We start from the raw sequence: 18251 nt of genomic DNA on the forward strand, positions 1-18251 counted from the left end.
CTCTGCTGGTAACCAGCAGCTGTCTCACTAGGGTAAAGTTCCACCTCCCTGGGCCCCTCTGTTCACTCTCACACGAGGTAGAGATGTAGAGGCAGTGACAGTGTGTGTGTGTCACCTTCGATTCACAAAAGGTGTTGCTTTCTTCTTGTCGATGACCACCAACAAGAGAAGCACCAAACAAACGCCCGAGTGTGCACACTCACTGTTTGCCACTCTGTTTCTGTTCGGTTCTCACACGGCTTCTGGTAGGAATGCTATGGGCTGAGCTGTCTCCCCACGCCCGCAAATTCATAGGTTGAAGCCCTAATCCCCAAGGTGACTGCATTGGACGTAGAGCCTGAAAGGAGGTAATGAGGTTAAATAAGGTCATAAGGGTGGGGCCCTAATCCACTAGGGCTGGTGTCCCTAGAAGAAGAGATAGCAGAGTGCTCGCTCTCTCTCTGCACGCTCACTGAGGGAAGGCCACGTGAGGACACAGCCAGAAGGCAGCCCTCTGCAAGCCAAGGACAGAGGCCTCAGGAGAAACAAACCCTGCCAGGACTTGATCTTGGACTTCTCGCCCCAGAACTGTGAGAGAATGGCCTCTCTTGTTCAAGGCACCCAGCCTGTGGTATCTTATTATGGCAGCCCAGTGGGCTAAGATGAAAACCTGACCCGCTTGTCCAAAGGACATGATGCCCAGGTTGCCCAGTGAAAGACTAGGAGAAAAAGGGACCACATACAAGGGTATTTGTGGGGGATAATATTCTCAGATTTTTAGAGATGTTTATACGTTTAGTTTCAGTCTTTATGGGCTCAGAGAATGGTCATGAAACTATAATGCAGAAGAAAGGAAAAGAATCAGTCCTTGGCTTTTTTTTTAGAGTGAAGAATTTTTTAATGTTTATTTATTTTTGAGAGACAGAGCACAAGCAGGGGAGGGGGAGAGAGAGAGGGAGACACAGAATCCAAAGCAGGCTCCAGGCTCTGAGCCATCAGCACAGAGCCCGATGCAGGGCTTGAGCTCACCAGCCTGTGAGATCATGACGTGAGCCGAAGTCGGATGCTTAACTGACTGAACCACCCACGCTCCCCAGTCCTTGGCTTTTGAATTACAAAATAGATTCATGAAAATCGTGGCAGTGAAAAAAGGGTAAGAAAAAAAGTATTTTTAGAAATCTGTTTTTAAAAAGGATGGTGGAGATCGAGCTCACAACCAAGCTAAGCCTAAGGCCAAAAACAAAGACCTCATCTACAGGGAGAAAGACAAAGCAATCTGTATAGTATGTTAGTTGATAAGTGCTCCAGAAAAAATCGACAACAACAACAAAACACAGAACAAAGTATGGTGGATCCGGAATGTGGGGCTGAGGGACAAACTGAGAGACCATCCATCTTGAAAATAAAGATATTTATTGTTTTCTAAGAGGAAATGAACTACTAGCAATCAAAACAACAGGTGTTTACAACATAAAAACACGTGACTATGAATCCAAACCAAGTGAATGTATAAAAGGAAAATAATTAGAAATCCATGAAATAAAAAATAGAGTCCTTAAAATAAAACAAAGCAAATCATTAAGATCTATGAAAGATAGGATAAAAACTGGGCCCAGTGAAAGACAAAATTAATAAACTGGAAGATAGGGCTGTAAAATTGAAAGATAGTGTTGTCAAATACACAGCAATCAAAAAGGCTAGTAAAAATGGAAAAGTCGAGTAAAGCCAAATTTTGGTAGGGGTAAGGGATACAGGCACCTTATACACATCTAAGGGAGGCTTATGCTATATCACAACTGTTATGAAAGGCGGTCTTGCACTAATTAAATTAGGCATGTTCCTGGAGACAGGTAGAGGGTACAGATGGATAGATGAGTAAATTGGTAACACATGGTTGAGGCACATATAACATTATTATGCAGCAATTAGAAGTAATGAACTTGATGAACACGCAACATGGGGATGGCTCTTACAAAATACAGTGCTTGGTGAAAAATTAAGAAACGAAATGATCTAAGTAACACAATATGTCCCCACAAGTTAAAAATTCATGTTCAGGAAACAATACGTGTTTTTTAAGATCACATCCGAACAAAACACTACTCATGAAACAGACTGCAGGGGTCCCTCTTGTGGGAGTGGGGGAGGGGGAGGATCACGATGAAACAGAATAGCTATGTGAATAAAACCAGAGAGGGACCTTGCACGGAGCAGATGGAATGAAGTGAGGTTTATGATTAACTTGATCCTCTGAGTCTGAGCTCCATAAAAAGAGAAAAATAAAAGGGGGAAAAGGAAGCATGGATATTTGGAAGGGAAGCCAGAGTATAGGGAGGGGATTGGGAATCTCTGACATTCATCTAATGCAAGTTCCAGAAGTTGAGGGAAGAGGAGGGGCAATGTTTGAAGTGGTGAGAATTTTCAAGAGTTAACAAGGGACTGGGCATTCAGATTGAAAGCACATACTAAAATCAATGGGAATAAATCTATATCTGAGTACACATTGTAACCAAAAAATAACATGTCAGAGAGAAAGCTGGAGTCACAAAATTTACTTAAGAGATTGCTTATGAAGGAATCAGGCTTAGCACCGTTCCATCAGCCACAACAGGGGCAAGAAGACACTGAAAATTATCTTTAAAGGAACTGTCAGCCTAGAATTCTGCACCCAGTTAACTCCTATTCCAGAGTATTCAAAATAAAGGCATATTCTGACATAAAAGACTAAGATAGTTTAGCATCTATTTACCTTCATTGCAAAAAAAAAAAAAACAAAAAAAAAACTGCTAAAAGATGAGCTTCAACAAGAAGGTAAATAAATCCAGAGAAGAGTGGGATACAAGAAGAAATGGTCAAGATAGTTGCTCAACTACGTTGGCAGATACTGTTAATTCTTGATAGAAAAAATAAATATGGATCTCAACTTGTGGAAGGCGAGGGGCAGGGGTGTTCGCGGGGCGCTGGAAATATGCTGGAGCAGTGTCTTCTCTGGGATGAAGATAGAGATACCGAATAATTTTAGACATTGCTGGACAAATATAAATGTGATTTTGCCAGGCGGAAATCCTAGAGGATACAGACAGTGAAATTGGATTTTCAAAATGATAACATAAGCTGCCTACAAAAGATTTACCTGAAACAAAACAACATAGAGAGGTTGAAAGTAATAGTGGGAGAAAGGCAGGGGTGGGAATGGGAGCTGAAACGAGAGAATCCAGGCCAACGCTGACTCTGTAAAGGAATTAAGATAATCACATACTTATTGATACCTAAAATATAGTTTCAACATATCTTAACTGGATATACATTTGTAAATATAGAAATACATGAGATATATACACACACAATGTAATTGAAAACTGATGGCTACAACTGGAGGATTTTAAGGAACTTTTCTCAGAAACTGGTCAAGGTCAAGAAGAGCATTTTCAAAGGCCAAGAAGACAAACCCTCAACCTGGTGGCATGGCGTGATCATAATACTGCAAAAGTTTTGTGGTTGACCTCCAACAGGACTCTTTACTGGTCAGGCAAATGCCACTCACCTGTCCGCTCATATGTGGCAGGTGCTGCAGCAGGTATTGGAGGGGACGATGAGGTGATCAGGACCCGTCATTTGTCCTCAAGGAGCTCACAGACCCTCAAACAGACAGACTCATTAGGGTCCAGGATGGCATTCTGGCTGGCAGAGAATAGGAGGCTTAGGTGATCCAGGAAAGATCCTTGGGGCAAGAGCCTTGGAGACAGGTAAGGATGAGCGAGGTGAGGAAGGCAGGTGGGGCCACAGTGCAGAGGGATAGACTCAGGGGTACGAGAGAACATAGTATGCCGGGCAACTTGGCTGTGTTTCCTGGAACGTAGCAGGCAGGCGGGAGGGGAGGAGAACAGAGGAGTGAATGAGGTAGCAACTCGGTCATAAAAAGACGAGTTGCCTAGACGAGATGTCTGGACTGTTCAAAGACGATGAGCCAAGAGCATGAGAAGGGACAAGCACTGGGTTTCCCCAGCCCTCTGTCAGCAACTCATCCCCAGCATCAGCGGGGAGAGAGACTGGGGCCAGCTACAGACTTGCCTCTGGGCTGCTCTCACTAGGGGATGGTGTCGATCAAGCAATTACTTGTCACGTTGTTTTTTCTTCCCTTCAGCCTTTTCCTAGCACCTACACTGCGCTAATCCGTGCTTGCCACTAGGGAAAGGGAGAAAAATAAGACCTGGCCTGTTCTCCGTGGGTTAATAGTTTAGGTGGGGAGATTGGCACGTAAGTTAAGTGGTTGCCATCTAATGCAGTAAAAACTGTAATGGAAGTAGCGGCAAGGTTTCTGGGACGATTGAAAATGAGCGGGTAACTCTCCCGGGGAGAAGCAGGGAGGGCTTCCTGGGGGAAGCAGCCTCTTACCTGCTGAGTCTTGAAGGATCACAAGCCTCTGGCAGAGGGACCTTCCCGCAAAGGCACGAAGGCATGGACACTTACGGCTGTGGGTGGGTTGCGAGAGTTCAGTGGTAGAGGTGGTTTCATCATCCACGCTTTTCACGGGTGTGGAAACTGAGAGCCAGAGGAGTTAGGCTGCTCGTCGTAGGCTTTGCAACCTGTGACAGCAGCCACGGTCAGAACCACGGTCTCCTGACCCAAGCCTCTGCTCCTTTTGCTACTCCAGCTACATTCTCTTTCTTCACTGCTGCCTTAATTTTATTCAAAGAAATGATAATGGAAATGTATTTTCTGGAGCGACGCATTTGGGGAGTGTGCATGTGCATGTGGGTGTGGGTGTAAATTTGCTGCAAATGAGTGTGGTTCTGGGTGCCGTGTAAGCCAGATATCCATTAGCCGACCTCTGAAACCATGCCTTTGTGGGTGACAGATGTTTGGATTCAATTATGATGATGGGAAAGTTGCTTTTCCTTCCAAGCAAAGAAAGCATTATTTGAGGGTGAAAGGCAGCCATATATAACCTCGGTGATGAATATTGTTCATTGTGGAAACGCTCTTTAAAAGTGCCCTGTTTAAAAGAGGGTAATGCATTCAGAAGCTTTTAACCCACCGGATTTAATTGCAACCGAGTGCCAAGATAAACCCCCTGTTAACAAACCTCCAACTTTCTGCTGATTTCTCGCACTTGCTCCCAGCTGTGAGTGGAGAATGGAAGTCAGATGCTTGGACTGCTTGCAGTGCATATAAAGATTTCACGTGTGAGCCTCCAGCTGCTGTACAAACAGGAAAGTGTCCTTTCATGAAAAAGATGTCCAGGCTGGGGGAGGAGGCGAAAGCTAGCATCACACCGCAGGGTTATCTACTGACCAGCTCCAGGGTCTTACAAGTAATCCAGACTTCGCCAAACAGCCACCAGTTACTGAACTAAATGTGAATAATTTGCAGCTCACCTAAGGTTCATTGAGAGTAAATAGTTTTCATTAAACATCTAGAATGATATTTTCATTTATGTTCCAAAGTTGTCCCGAAGGGCTTGACTTGAGTTCAACTCTTATTACAGTACATTTTGTTCATTTTAGCAGATACTCATCAACACCCAATGTATGCCAGACCCTCTGAGTTGCCCAGTGCTCCTCATCAGAACCGTAGGGGAACGGGAGAGAAAAGTCTAGCATAAGCTCTTTTACTGTCAATCCTGATTAGTTCATCAAGTGAAATTAAAAAAGATTCTTTTCGTATTTATTTATTTTGAGAGAGAGAGAGACAGAGAGACAGAGAGACAGAGAGCAAGCCGGGGAGGGGCAGAGAAAGAGGGAGACACAGAATCCGAGGCAGGCTCCAGGCTCTGAGCTGTCAGCACAGAGCCCGACGCGGGGCTCGAACCCACAAACTGTGAGATCATGATCTGAGCCGAAGTCAAACACTTAGCTGACTGAGCCACCCAGGTGCCCCCATCAAGTGACATTTTAAGAATTAAGAGCAGGTGGACAAAGTTGAGAGGGAAGGAAATTGGTCCATTGTCTCTGTCCAGCTTAAGGTCCTCCATGCTCTCTGGCAGCTACAGACACGTGCATATTTCTTTAGGGTGGCATTTATCCCTCTCCATGGTCCACCTCTGGCTCCTTGTCTTACTTGGTCTCCACTGTCACCTGTAGACTCTTCCAATATCCAATTACACATAGTGTCTGTTCATGCCATTGCCCCTTGCTAGACACATTTTTTTCTCACCTGTAATATGTCAAGCCCCTAACACACATTCTCTCACTTAACTGTCCCAACAATTGTGTGGAATGGGTGGTCTGTCCCCCCCCATACAGATGAAACTTAAGGAAGTTCACTTGGCCAAGATTCCCCAACAAAAAAATGATGAGGCACAGAATTGATCCTAGGTCCATCTGCTTGCCTCAACTGTACTGCTCTGAGTTGGCCAGAGGAGGCTGAGACACCAGCTAATACTCTTTCCTGGGGATCTCTCTGATCCCCATCTGCAAGTAGAAGAGACCTTCTGTCCTCACAGTCTGGAGTCACCGCTTCAACTGCGGGTGGCCACACGGTACATGAGCATCATTCAGTGCTCTTGCTGCTGTGGCTGAGACAACATTAGACCAGAAGGACATAGGAAGTGTTTGGCTGAGTTCATGTTTTCAGCTCTTCTATAGTTCGGGGCAGCCAACAAGGAAAAGTCATTTCCAGATGATCTGCTGGCTTTCCTAGGCACCTGAGCTGCTCTTGGGAGGTCATCCTGAGCCTTCACTAGATCCAAACAATACCGCTGATACAATGTTTGGAAATTGCACTCTGCCACGATGGCCCACTCCTTCCTGCTTCCAGAGTGATTGGAAATGAATGTGAAGTGGTCATCGGTGAGTTTGGCTCATCTGAATTCAGGCCCGGCCTCAAAAAGTCCTTGCTGTCAGGTTTAAGAGCATCCTGACAGCAAAACTGTGACTGAGCGGCTCAGGAAAACAATTATGTGAGGGCAACTCAGAAGGGTCACCCCACCCGACCACCCCCAAAGCTGCCCTTGAATGCTAGGGATCTGGGCACAACCTTGTCTGAGGGAGGACCCTTCTCTGGAGGGTGAATTCATTCCCATGGAAAATCTTTTCAAAGATTATAAATTGAACTCAAAATCTGGTGACTTAATAAGCCACCTTACTAAACCCAGGGTGGATGAGAAGGTATCATACACCAGAACGGAAGGCCCTCGTTCACCGGCGTCACCCCTACCCATTCGATGAGGAGACACACACCTTGTCACTTGCCCAGGTCTTGCATGAGGGATGACAGGGCTGGACTGTAAACTTGGGCCCCTCAACTCATAAGTGACACTCTTCTGAGTAACTTGTGCTGCGGACCAGAGCTGCGTGGGCTCAGGGGACCTGGGGGCGGCGGTCGTGGCGGGTTTATGGGCCTCTCCGACCCATGTGTGCATGCGTATGTGTGTGCTTTCGTGTGAATGTGCCCCCAGAGCCCAGAACCTTTCCTCATTTCAAAAACCCCATCACACAATTGGCACATTCAAAAGATTTTGGGCTCCAGTAGGGACTTCAAAGGGCTTTACAAAAGTTCTCTTATTTGGTTTATAGGTCTCTAAGGCTTCATGTGTTTTTATTTTTTTGCACCAAGTGGTGGAGAATGTAATTAAACATGAACATTAAAATGTCAGGTAGTAATTAGCAAAGAAAAAGGGCCTGTGCTGCCTCCCAGGGGTCCTTTCCTTTAGGCTGGCTAGAGAGAGTAGGGCACGGCCCCCAGGAGTTTAGGCAAGCCCCAGACCTCCCAAAGTCCACCACACCAGTCCACAAGGGGGGTCGTCAGGGTCCACGGCTCTGGGGCCTAAAGATCATCTTTTCCCGTGCATGGATGATTATTACTGAGAACCTGCTCTGTGTCAGGACTTGGGCTGGACTTGGGGACAACAGAGGCCACAGACCAAGCTCCTACTCTGACAGACGATCTCAGTGAGGCCTTCACCAGGACCTCACCAGTCCTCGCCAAGCCTCCCCAAGTCCTCTCCAAGGCCATCAGGGCCTTGCTGCCTCTTCGGCTTTCACCCCTACTGCCCCTCAGGCACCGACAGCCACTGTTTGGTGTCCGCTCCTCCAAGCACGTGTGGTTTGCCTCCTCAGGGGCTTGGTCTATGTTGTTCTCTCTGCCAGAAGCCTTTCCCTCACTCTTTACCTACCAACTCCTACTGGTTTCTCAGGATCTGACTTAAAAACCACCTCCTTGGAGGGCCCTTTTCCCACTGGGCCTATTAAACACCCCCCCCCCACACTCCATCTTTTTCTCTCAAGGTAGCACGTATTCTGTTCTTTCCCTCCACTAATGAGAGCTTACAAATCTATTTTTCAGTATGTGTTTATCCTTCGACATGCCTTCACCGCCTGCTGCTGCCCATTGGGTGGGGCCGCCATTGGGTGGGGCCAGTGGACGAAACCAGAGCAGGGGGATCCGTGGCCATTCGTGGCAGTTACAGACCCTGCTCTTGGGTTAGCTCAGTCCTGAGCAGGCAGTGGGATCTGTCACCCCTGCAGCAGATGGCAGTAGGGTGCTGGGTTCTGTCTTGCCCTTCTGTCCCTGCTGCCCTCCTTCATTCAGGCCTCCCCCCTCCCTGCTGGACTGTGGCCACAGCCTCCTCCCCTACACCCTCTGGGAGAGTGCCCCCTGGCTACCAAGGTCACAGTTCCCACAGCAGAGTCTGTTGTAAATCCTTTGGTGGCTCATTGTGTGTTGCCACCATATTGCTGACACCCTTCCCCTAGCACTCCCCACGAAGGCCACCCATAAGACGTCCTGAATATGCCACGTCTGTCCTCCACACTCCCACACCTTTACCTGAACCCCCTCCCAAGCCCTCCCTTGCGTCTTCCCAGAGGCTGTCTTTCCTGCTTTCAGACAAAGCTGAAACATCATCTGGGACCTGCCTGAGCTCCCCCTGCTCTCCGAACAGAGCTGGGGGTGATAAGTGTCACTTCGCCTTCCCTCCTCACTAGGCCGGAAGGAGTCAAAGGCCCTGAAGGCAGGCCTGGCCCGTCACACTTTGGTTTTGAAATCTGAGCTCTAGGTTACAGTTCAGGCCCCACCTCAAGGAGGAGACGAGGCCTAACTCCGTGGTTGTAATTCACGCTGTCGCAGAGGTGTAACACGCATTTCTGCTGCAGGAGTGTGTGACCTCAGCCGCAGCACGAGTGTGTGCTCTCGGGAACCCTCACGGGGAAGGCCTCCTTCGGCAGCTCTCTGCTCCTGTTTCTGTTTCTGACACAAACCAGGAATCCTCACATCTTCTCTGGACTCCCAGAGGTGTATCCGGAACAAAGAGCAGCCGACTTTCTGCACACTCCATTTCACAGAAACATAATAGTTATAGTACATGAAAGCCACTCCTTTAAGATGGTCAAAAGCTATAGAATCTGACTACTTCATTAAGACCCCACAGGCCCAACGGTCCAGCATTCAGCATCTCCTTCTGTATTTGGCATGGGGCCTTGGGGTACCAGAGCTCCTGCCCTCACAAAGATCACCTTCTAGTGGCAGAAGGAGGCAGATATTAAACCAAGGAGGACCCCTCCCTCTCAAAAACAAGAAGTACGGCTGTGGAAATGCCATAATGGACCATGCCTGTTGTATGCATGCACACTAACGCATTTTAAGACTGTTTCCTAGACAGGGAGACCAAGTATCTGAAGGATGAGCGAAAACCACAGGAAGAGGAGAAGGAAGAAGAACTGAGTGATGAAAACAGCATGTGTCAAGGCACTGGGGCAGATGGCAGTGCGGTGATAACTGGGGAAGGAAAAGGCTTGGGAGGCTGAAGAGACAGTGTCAGGGAGGAGGCAAGAGAGGAGGGCGGGGAAGTCCACAAATAGACTCTGGCCAGGGGCAGGAATCTCTCTCCATCCCACAAGCAAGAAGAAACCCAGGAGGGGTTGAGGAAGGAGCAGCCCACTTAGAGTAAGGTGTGGCTTCTGCCGCAGGGAGAACAGGGTACCAAGGATCCTCAGGTCTCTGACACCTGTTCCTGGATGGTGGTGCCCCCTACTGACCTTGGAGAAGCCACTTCCCCAACAGGAGCCATTTCCTCCTACAGTCCCCACCCCCACCGGTGAAGACTCCTTACCTCTCACTGCTGCCGCTTTGTCCCATCTCTCAGCTTCCCTCCTTGTTCTCTGCCTCCTTCGTCTCTAGGACACCGACCGCCTGGGTTCCCACTTTCTCTTCTGCCCCCAGAGCAGCCTCTCAGCAGTCCTACAGGGAGGCATCACTATCCTTGCTTGGCAAATGAGGAAACTGAGGCCCAGTGAGCTTGTGGTCCGACCTCAGCTGGGCCTTCCAGCCAGGCAGCAGCAACTCCAGAGCTCCTGTCCCCACAGTGTGCTGCACTGAGGTGTGCCAGACGCCGGTGAGGACAGGTCCGCTGAGCGGTGGCCTGGGCACTCTTGCCCACCCGACCTGGACAGCTGGAGGTGGTGTGGAGGCCCCCTGACATCTCCAGCCTCAGCGAGGAGGGCCGAGTGGCTGGGGTCCCAGGCCCAGAGGCCCGGGCCAGCTTGGGATACTTGTTGGCTGGGAATTAAAAGCGGAATATGGTTTGTTGGATAGTGTTTTAAAAACACACCCTCCCACCAGGCATAATCAGGGGTCTGTAGTGCGTGGCTGCCTTGTGCTGGGTGGGCTTTGCCTCCTTGGCCCGCCCTTTCGTGTCTCAGAGCCATGAAGATGAAATCGGCTGACAAGTGCATATGGACAGCGACAGCCATCAAAAGGGGGGACCCCCGCAAACTGCTGGTGAAGGCCATCTCACGCGCCGCACGGCCCCTGAACAGCAAGTAAGTGTCCCCCCACACTCAACCTGCTTTCCCTTCGGTTTCCATGTCAGATTATTCACCTGGGATGGCTTTTGAGTAATGTACACTTCAGCCATTTCCTGCATCTGGAGAGCGTCAGGGGAGGATTTCCAAAGTGAAATATGTCAGCTTTAAAGTGCACCACATCCTCTCCCGTCCAGGCCCTCCCTCAGGTGGCGTTGTGCCCTGAAAGGCCCTTCCCCTACTCTGCCAGGCTGGGTCTCCTCCAGTCTGTCTCCAGGCTCCAAGAGAGGAAGAGAGAGCCGTTGAACCGGCCTTCGGGAGCGCAGACCCTGTCGCACAGAAGCCCGGACGAGCCCGCCTCGCTGAGTCTCAGTTGTGTCCTCTGTAAACTGGAGACGACCAGGGTGCCAGCCTCACAGACACGTGAGGGTAAACGAGTTAAGTGCCTGTGGAACAGAGCCTGCCGCAGGATAGAAAGAATATGTGTGTTAGTTGCTAATGTCTCAAACACCTTCCAGTTGCCGGCCACTGTGTCATTTATGTTCCATACTTATCCTGGCGAGTTGTCTCTACAGCCGGGGGAGGGGGGCATTGCTGCTGCGATTCGCTGGTTAGGTTCCTAGTTGCACAGTGGCTTGGCTACGTCAGCTCCGTGCCCTTGTGGGGCTGGCAGGGCTGGCCCGTAGGTCAGCTTTTGCAACAAAGCTTGGCTGGGTTGGTTCACGGGTCAGGTGAGCTTGGACTATCACCGAACTTCTCTGGGGCTCCATTCCCCATGTGTATAATGGGTAAATCATGAAATAAGGAGTCAGTGACCTCTCAGGTCCTTTAGAGACCACGGTGAGGATCCCTGCTCAAGATTAGGAGAAAACAGGGTCCCGGTGACTGCAGAGCTCTGGACAACAGGGCCCTCGGGACTCAGGAATTTCTAGATTCTGGCCCCAGGGAGGGAGAACCAAAGTGGAGTGCAGACAGAGTGCCCAGGCCTGCTGCAGCGAGGGTCACACACAGGCACCGTCCCCAGGGTCCCTATTGGGGTGGGTTTTCTGCCACCTCCCGAGAAGGCAGCTCAGGAAGTGGGGAGGCCTGGATGCCTTGGGCATGTGAATGGGCTTCCCTGGACCTGAATTTCCACACTGGCCTCGCAGAGCTGTCGTGAGGATAAAGTGTGTGCCTGGCACATGGCACAAGCTTGTCAACAGTGGTCCTTTGTGGTCTTCGTTTTTGGAGGGAGGCCTCTACCTACGAGCTCACTTCCTCTGCAGATCCTGCAAGGTTTAATGGGCTGTCCCTGTTGGAACTTTGCTTGGGCTTCCATGGGAGGCTACTGAGGTCTCGTGAGTGGGGGGTTGGGGAGGGCAGGAAAAAGACACAAAAGCAGGGACAGTACCTGGCCCCCATTCTCTCCAGTGGGACAAAAGAGAGACCAGACATCTGCTCTCAGATATCATAAGGACTGTGGAGACCCCTCTCACAGAGGGGAAAACAGAGGGTTGGAGAGGACCCGTCACTTGTCCCAGGCCACATGTGTGTCATTTGCAGGGCTCAGCAGATCCCAGGCCTCATTGCCTAGTGCTGGACACTTCCAGCTGAAGACACTGTTCCAGAATCCTGTATCGGCATCCATCCTTGCCTTTTCTTGGTTCCCATTGTCCTTTTTTCATTGAAGGTAAGGGTCCTGGAAAGTACTCAGCCAGCCCCCCTGAGGCCCTGTCCTTGGACCACAAACATCACAACCCAGAAATCCTGCTGACCTGAGGAGAAACGTGGTCTCGGGCTTTCTCCTGAGCTTGGGCAAAAATTACATTTGTATTTTCTCTTTCACGCCTTTCTTTTTTTGGCCAGGAAAAGAAATATGTCAACACAACTTTTTTTTTTTTTTTTAAGAAATCACTGAGTTATTATCATAAGCTTCAGCAGTGTGGGGTAGGAATGGCTGTTTTGTTACTTAAACTTTGATTACAGAGTAAACTTTGCTATGAAATGTGGTAAGTTGTTTCTGGAACTATCGCACCTCATGGGAGAATTGTTTTAGGAGTCATGTTCTCTGTTTTGATGGCCTCTTGGGGAGGGAGCTTCAGTGGGGCCAAGAGCCCTGGACACACCCAGGAGTCCATGAGCATACAGCTTGAGGCCACTGGGCCCCAGGCTTCCCTGCCTGGAAGAGAGCAATGCCCCTGGTCAGGGACATAAGGGGACAATTATTGAGTGACTGTGGTTGAACTAGCAGAGCAAGAACAGGGGAAGTGGGGTCCTATATGTACAAGATACCTACAGGGTGTCAGCCTCCCCCAGATACCTTCATAAATCACCCTCGCAGATTCCAGCATCCTCAAACCAACATCAACGATTTTCTCCATTTGATGAAAGCACAAAGGTGTCATTCACTTGCCAAAGACACTCAGTGAAAAGGTGGTACTCAGGCGGTTGAGCGTCTGACTTTGACTCAGGTCATGATCTCACAGTTTGTGAGTTCAAGCCCCATGTCGGGCTCGCTGCTCTCAGTACAGAGCCTGCTTTGGATCCTCTGTCCCCCTCTGTCTCTGCCCCTCCCCCACTCGTGCTCCCTCTCTCTCAAAAATAATAAATAAACATTTAAAAAAAGGTGGGAGAGCCCCCAAGGCTATTATGTCATGAAGAAAGGCCCATTGGTTGGTTTGGGAGAGAAAAACAAGTTGACAACATCTGTTTTTTTTTTTTTTCTCAGAACAAATGAGGGGGGCAGACCAAATATGGCAAGGGGGTTAGGAGCACTACAAGCTTAGGCCAAACTTCTGTCATCTTGCAGGAGGGCCCAGGCATGGGAGGTAGGAGAAAGGGACAGGAGAGGTGATGGAGAAGGAAGAGACATCAGAGCTACTGGTGTGCTGGTCCCAGCACACCCACGGATGGCCTAGCAGAGCCCAGCTGAGATAGTCTCAGATTCTAGGAGGAGTTAGAGTAAATGTGGGGGCTAATGATGGCAGCTTCCCAGATGCCAGTTCCCCAGCCCTCAGGGAGGATGACCACCCCAGCTGAAGGGGTAGGAGGAACCGATTTCTTGGCCTTTCGCCTCACATCTTGAAGAATCTCTAAGCCAATCTGGAACTACAGGTGGGGGGAGGGGCAGTACACACAGTCCAAAAGAACTCTCAGAAGGTGCCTGAAGTGGCACTTTCTATGACTCAGTGGGCTCCCATTCTTGCTCCCAGGAGACCAGAGAAGGGCCAGCTCCATTTCGAGGTCCAGTCTTTCAGACTCCCTCCAGTCTTAGAAGCTCACAGAAATTTATAAGCAAATTCTATATACCTGCCTATAACTAGCCCCATATAAATTGTCTGGGGACAGACACATGCAGTCACAGATGCCACTATCAGTGCAGATGATGCTCCCAACAGTACCTGACCCAAAGTCAGTGCCTATAGCAATACTAAACATGCATGAGTCAACCTCTAAGGTCTCAACCGTGGCTTAAATCTTTCTTTTCTGGGATCCCCAAACTACCTTTTGAGTTTCCTTGGGATTGGTTGTCCATGAAGAAATCTTTGTTCCAAGATTACAAGACTTATAAAATCACAGGAATTAAGGGGCCATGAGATTAACAAGTGTGGACAGTGTATGTTTATGGCCAGAAATTAAGGAGTCAGGGTAGACCAAGGGTAAGGTAGGATCTAGCCTCTGCTTAGATTTTGGGGGGGGTGGGGCTGGTTTTTCTGGAGTGGGGGAGGGTCCAGAGATAAGTTGTCAGGCAATTAGTCTCAGTGCCTCATTGTTTTAATGAAAAAGCCTGAACTGAAAGCTGAAAAATTTTTTGGGCAGATAAGTGAGGCAAAACAGGACAGAACCCCAGGGCCTGGATGAGAGCACTGAAGAAACATATTAAGCAGACTGGTCCACTTCTAGTCCTTTCTTTACATCTGTCAGAGCCCTGAACCATGGGGTAAGGTGAGAGGTCTGGAATGTTCAGTGACTTCAGAAGCCGGTTAACTACAGAGAACCAGGTGCATAACCTCAGCTGGCTGAGTGGCTCTACTCTGTGTCCACCCTGGGAGTGAGGGGAAGGGTGAGTGGGCACTTCCAGGCCCTTGCAGCCCCCCATGCAGCCAGAACCCACCGAGGACACTGTGTTGAGACAGCCTCTGCCAAGCCCAAGATGCCCGATGAGTGATAACGAGACAGAGGCAGCCCAGCCTGGCCTGGCATTCAGTCTCTGGGCAGAAAACCAAACAAGACCCGAGTGGGTTAGGTTTCTCCCGGGGCCACTCTCTCCTGCAGTCAGGAGAAAGAACGGGTTCTTATGAATTCAGGCAGGAACTAGGGGTCGTTGATCCGTGTTTTGTCAGAGCTCCGTGTGAAGGGTCTGCAATAAGGACTTAAGAAAGCAAAGGCCTTACCTGGACAATCAGGCCCTGTTCTGGGTGTTCCCTACGAGGACAAGATGGGACACAAGAGCACCAGCTTTGAGAGGGCCCAGACATTCCTCGGCAGGTCGTCTGAAGGCCCTGAGGGTCTCTGGGCTGGGGAAAAGCAGATGCAGTGGAAAGTCTGATGCAGAGGAGAGAACAGGCTTGTTTCTTCCAGAGGTCAAGTTAGGGCCCACAAGTGCAAGTTAGAGGGAGCCTGATTCCCGTGGGATCTAAGTGTGTCATTGGGGGTTCACTCTGAGAAGCAGAACCAGAAAGAGATGCGTGCTTTGATGGAGGGGCCTGACCTGACCCAGTGATGGAAGGCGGTTTGGCTAAGCCATCCCTCCAAGGCTGCTGTCCTCACAGCTGCTGCTCAAGTTTGCCCTCCATGCAACAGGCTGTCAGGAAGGGAGGGGCCCAGGCAGGCCAGAGCTACCAATGGGAGCTCGGGCTGAAACCATGTCCATCATGTGGCCTTGGACCTGGTGACAAGGGTGTCCTGGGCCCTCCATGGCAGGGTTAGGCACACAAAGCTGCCCTCAGGATGAATCAGCAGTCAGCAGCAATGGATGTGTGTGCCACTTCCCAGCAGACCTTTCCAGACTCCCAAGATCTTCCTGGGACTCACCCTAAACAGAAACATAGCTGAAAATGAGTTCTGGGAAATGCAGCTCAATCCAGCCACGCTGACACATTCTGGAGCCGTCACAGTAAGGAAGACCCTTCTTACTGTCAGAGCAGCCCTGAGCGGGGGTGGACGGCTTCTGGAGCACCTGCCCAGAACTCACTGCTTAGCATTGGCCGTCCGTGACATGAACCTGCTCTTATAAGGGATCCCCCGAAGGGGTCTCTGATGGTGGAATAAAATGGGAGCCTCCTGGAGTGAGGGTCAGGTAGAGAGAAGGGGTCCCCAACGGCCCCCATCACTAGCAGCGGCCTGATGGTACATATTAGGCAGCCATGTCTTAGCCTTGACATGCGGGGTGGCAGCCGCTCTGGGCACCCAGGACAGCAGCCTGGGTGGAGACCATTAAGATCCAAGCTTTCCCACCTTGAATGCTCAGTCCCAGATCCAGAGTCCTGGGTGGGAGGTGCAGAGACATTAGCTGCTGCTGGAAAAAGGCCTCAAAAAGCCCACAGCAGGAACCCTTTGGAAGGGACTCTCCTGGTGAGGGGAATGTTTGTTTATTGACTCAAGGAAAACTGTTGGAACTAATTATGTCTCTCCCCCAAACTCAAATACAGCACTTGGCTACCTTCACGCACAATAAAAAGGCGTCAGCCAGGCTGGCCCCATCCATCTTCCACTTCCCGATTCAAGATGATGGACATCTCTAAACTTCAGGTTTCGTACCTACCAATGAGGAGAATAAGCTGATCATCAGTGCCCCGTGCACAGGACTGGCCACGTAATCTGCAGGACCCAGTGTAAAACGAACATGCGGGGGCCCTTGTGCAAAAGTCACTGAGGATCTCTGGTAACAGCATGGCATTCAAATGTGTCCAGAGCGCCTCTCAATGCAGAGCCCAGAGGGTCGGACAGCTGTCACACCACAAAACTGGCCCTTGCCCACATGCATTCATTGCCCACAGCAGTGTTTCTGAAGCTTATAAAAATGTGCTGTCACCTTGAAAAAAAGTGAAAAAGAAATGTGTGTGTATGTATGTGTGTGTGTGTGTATTTATAAATATATAAATATAATCTCATAAGCCTAACAGTATGGATAATGCAGCACCCTTTCTTAGCCTAGACATATGGGTGAATCTATGTACAGAGAGAGGGGGAGGGAGAAGGGGGAGGGGAGAAAGTCTCCATAAGACTTTGGTTCCAAATTTCCGGGTGACCAAGAATCTTAGTTTGAGGTACCGTGGCAGGATCCCGACTTAATGAAACTAAAATCTGAGTCAGTTAAAACGTCCTCCAAATGCAAACTATCATTTTAAAAGAGCCTTTTAAAAACTATAAACACAAAGCCACAAAGTTACTAAATATGCATAGGTTATGCTCCCCCTGAGAAGACATCCTGTGAACCTAACAGAGGTCTGTGGACTCCGGCCTGCAGGGCTAAGTCTGTGGACCTCAGCCACCATTTGTGGCCTTCCAACACCTGGCCTCCAAGGGCCCCTGGCCTTTTCTCTCTCCATGCCTGTGCCATTAGTACCCGACTGCTTTGAATTTCCACGAAGGCCACATGTGTCTCCTGTCTCTGGACCTGTGTACATGCTGTTCCTTCTACCTAGAATGCCCTCCTCATTCTTAAATCGCACAGAAAACATTGCTATTCCCCTCCACAGTCCAACTCCTGTGTCACCTCTTTTGAGAAGCCTTCCTAGATTCCCAGGAGTTATTAATAATAATAATGAATAATGATAGTAAGTAACATGCATGGAAGACTAACCACGTGGTAGTCACTAGTGTAAATATTTAACAGGTGTTAACCACTTCTACTTCCTGGAAACCCTGAGCCAAACACATTATATCATATTATTTTATCTCCTATTAATTTCCGTTCTGCTGATGATGACCCTCAGACCCGAGAAGCACAGGGGCAGGGTTAAAGACCTCCATGCTGGAGTGTAGCAACCCTTGTTAGAAAACCATTAGTGGTGACCAGCTCTCTCCTGTGAGGGAAGTGTTGCTGTTGCCCCTAAATGCACAAAAGAGGTGCCCAATAAATGGCATGGAAATAATAGTGATGAGAATTATGGTTATTTGAATTCCCCTTATTGATAAATCATTTGGTATTTGACATGGATGCCTGGGTGACTCAGTTGGTTGAGCGGCTGACTCTTGATATCAGCTCAGGTCATGATCCCAGGTTCGTGGAATCAAGTCCCCATTGGGCTCTGAGCTGAGCATGGAGACTGCTGAATACTCTCTCTCTCCCTCTCAAATAAAAAATTGAGAAGATTTAAGGCATGGAAAATAATATTCCTATAATTTGTACTTGGATAATGTCCGATTTATTTACTGTGTGAATATACCAAACAATTAGGTTTTCTTTGAATATGAAATAAGCATGCCTCCCACTATTTAGTTCATACTGCATACATATATCATTTAACAAACTAAATTTCCCTAGGCGTTTAAATATAGCAAATGTAAACACTTCTTATCATTCAGTTAAAATCAGAAGTCTAATGT

Source organism: Puma concolor, chromosome D2, assembly GCF_028749965.1.
Source record: "Puma concolor isolate L17-30 chromosome D2, mPumCon1.1.hap2, whole genome shotgun sequence".
NCBI classification, from domain to species: Eukaryota; Metazoa; Chordata; class Mammalia; order Carnivora; family Felidae; genus Puma; species Puma concolor.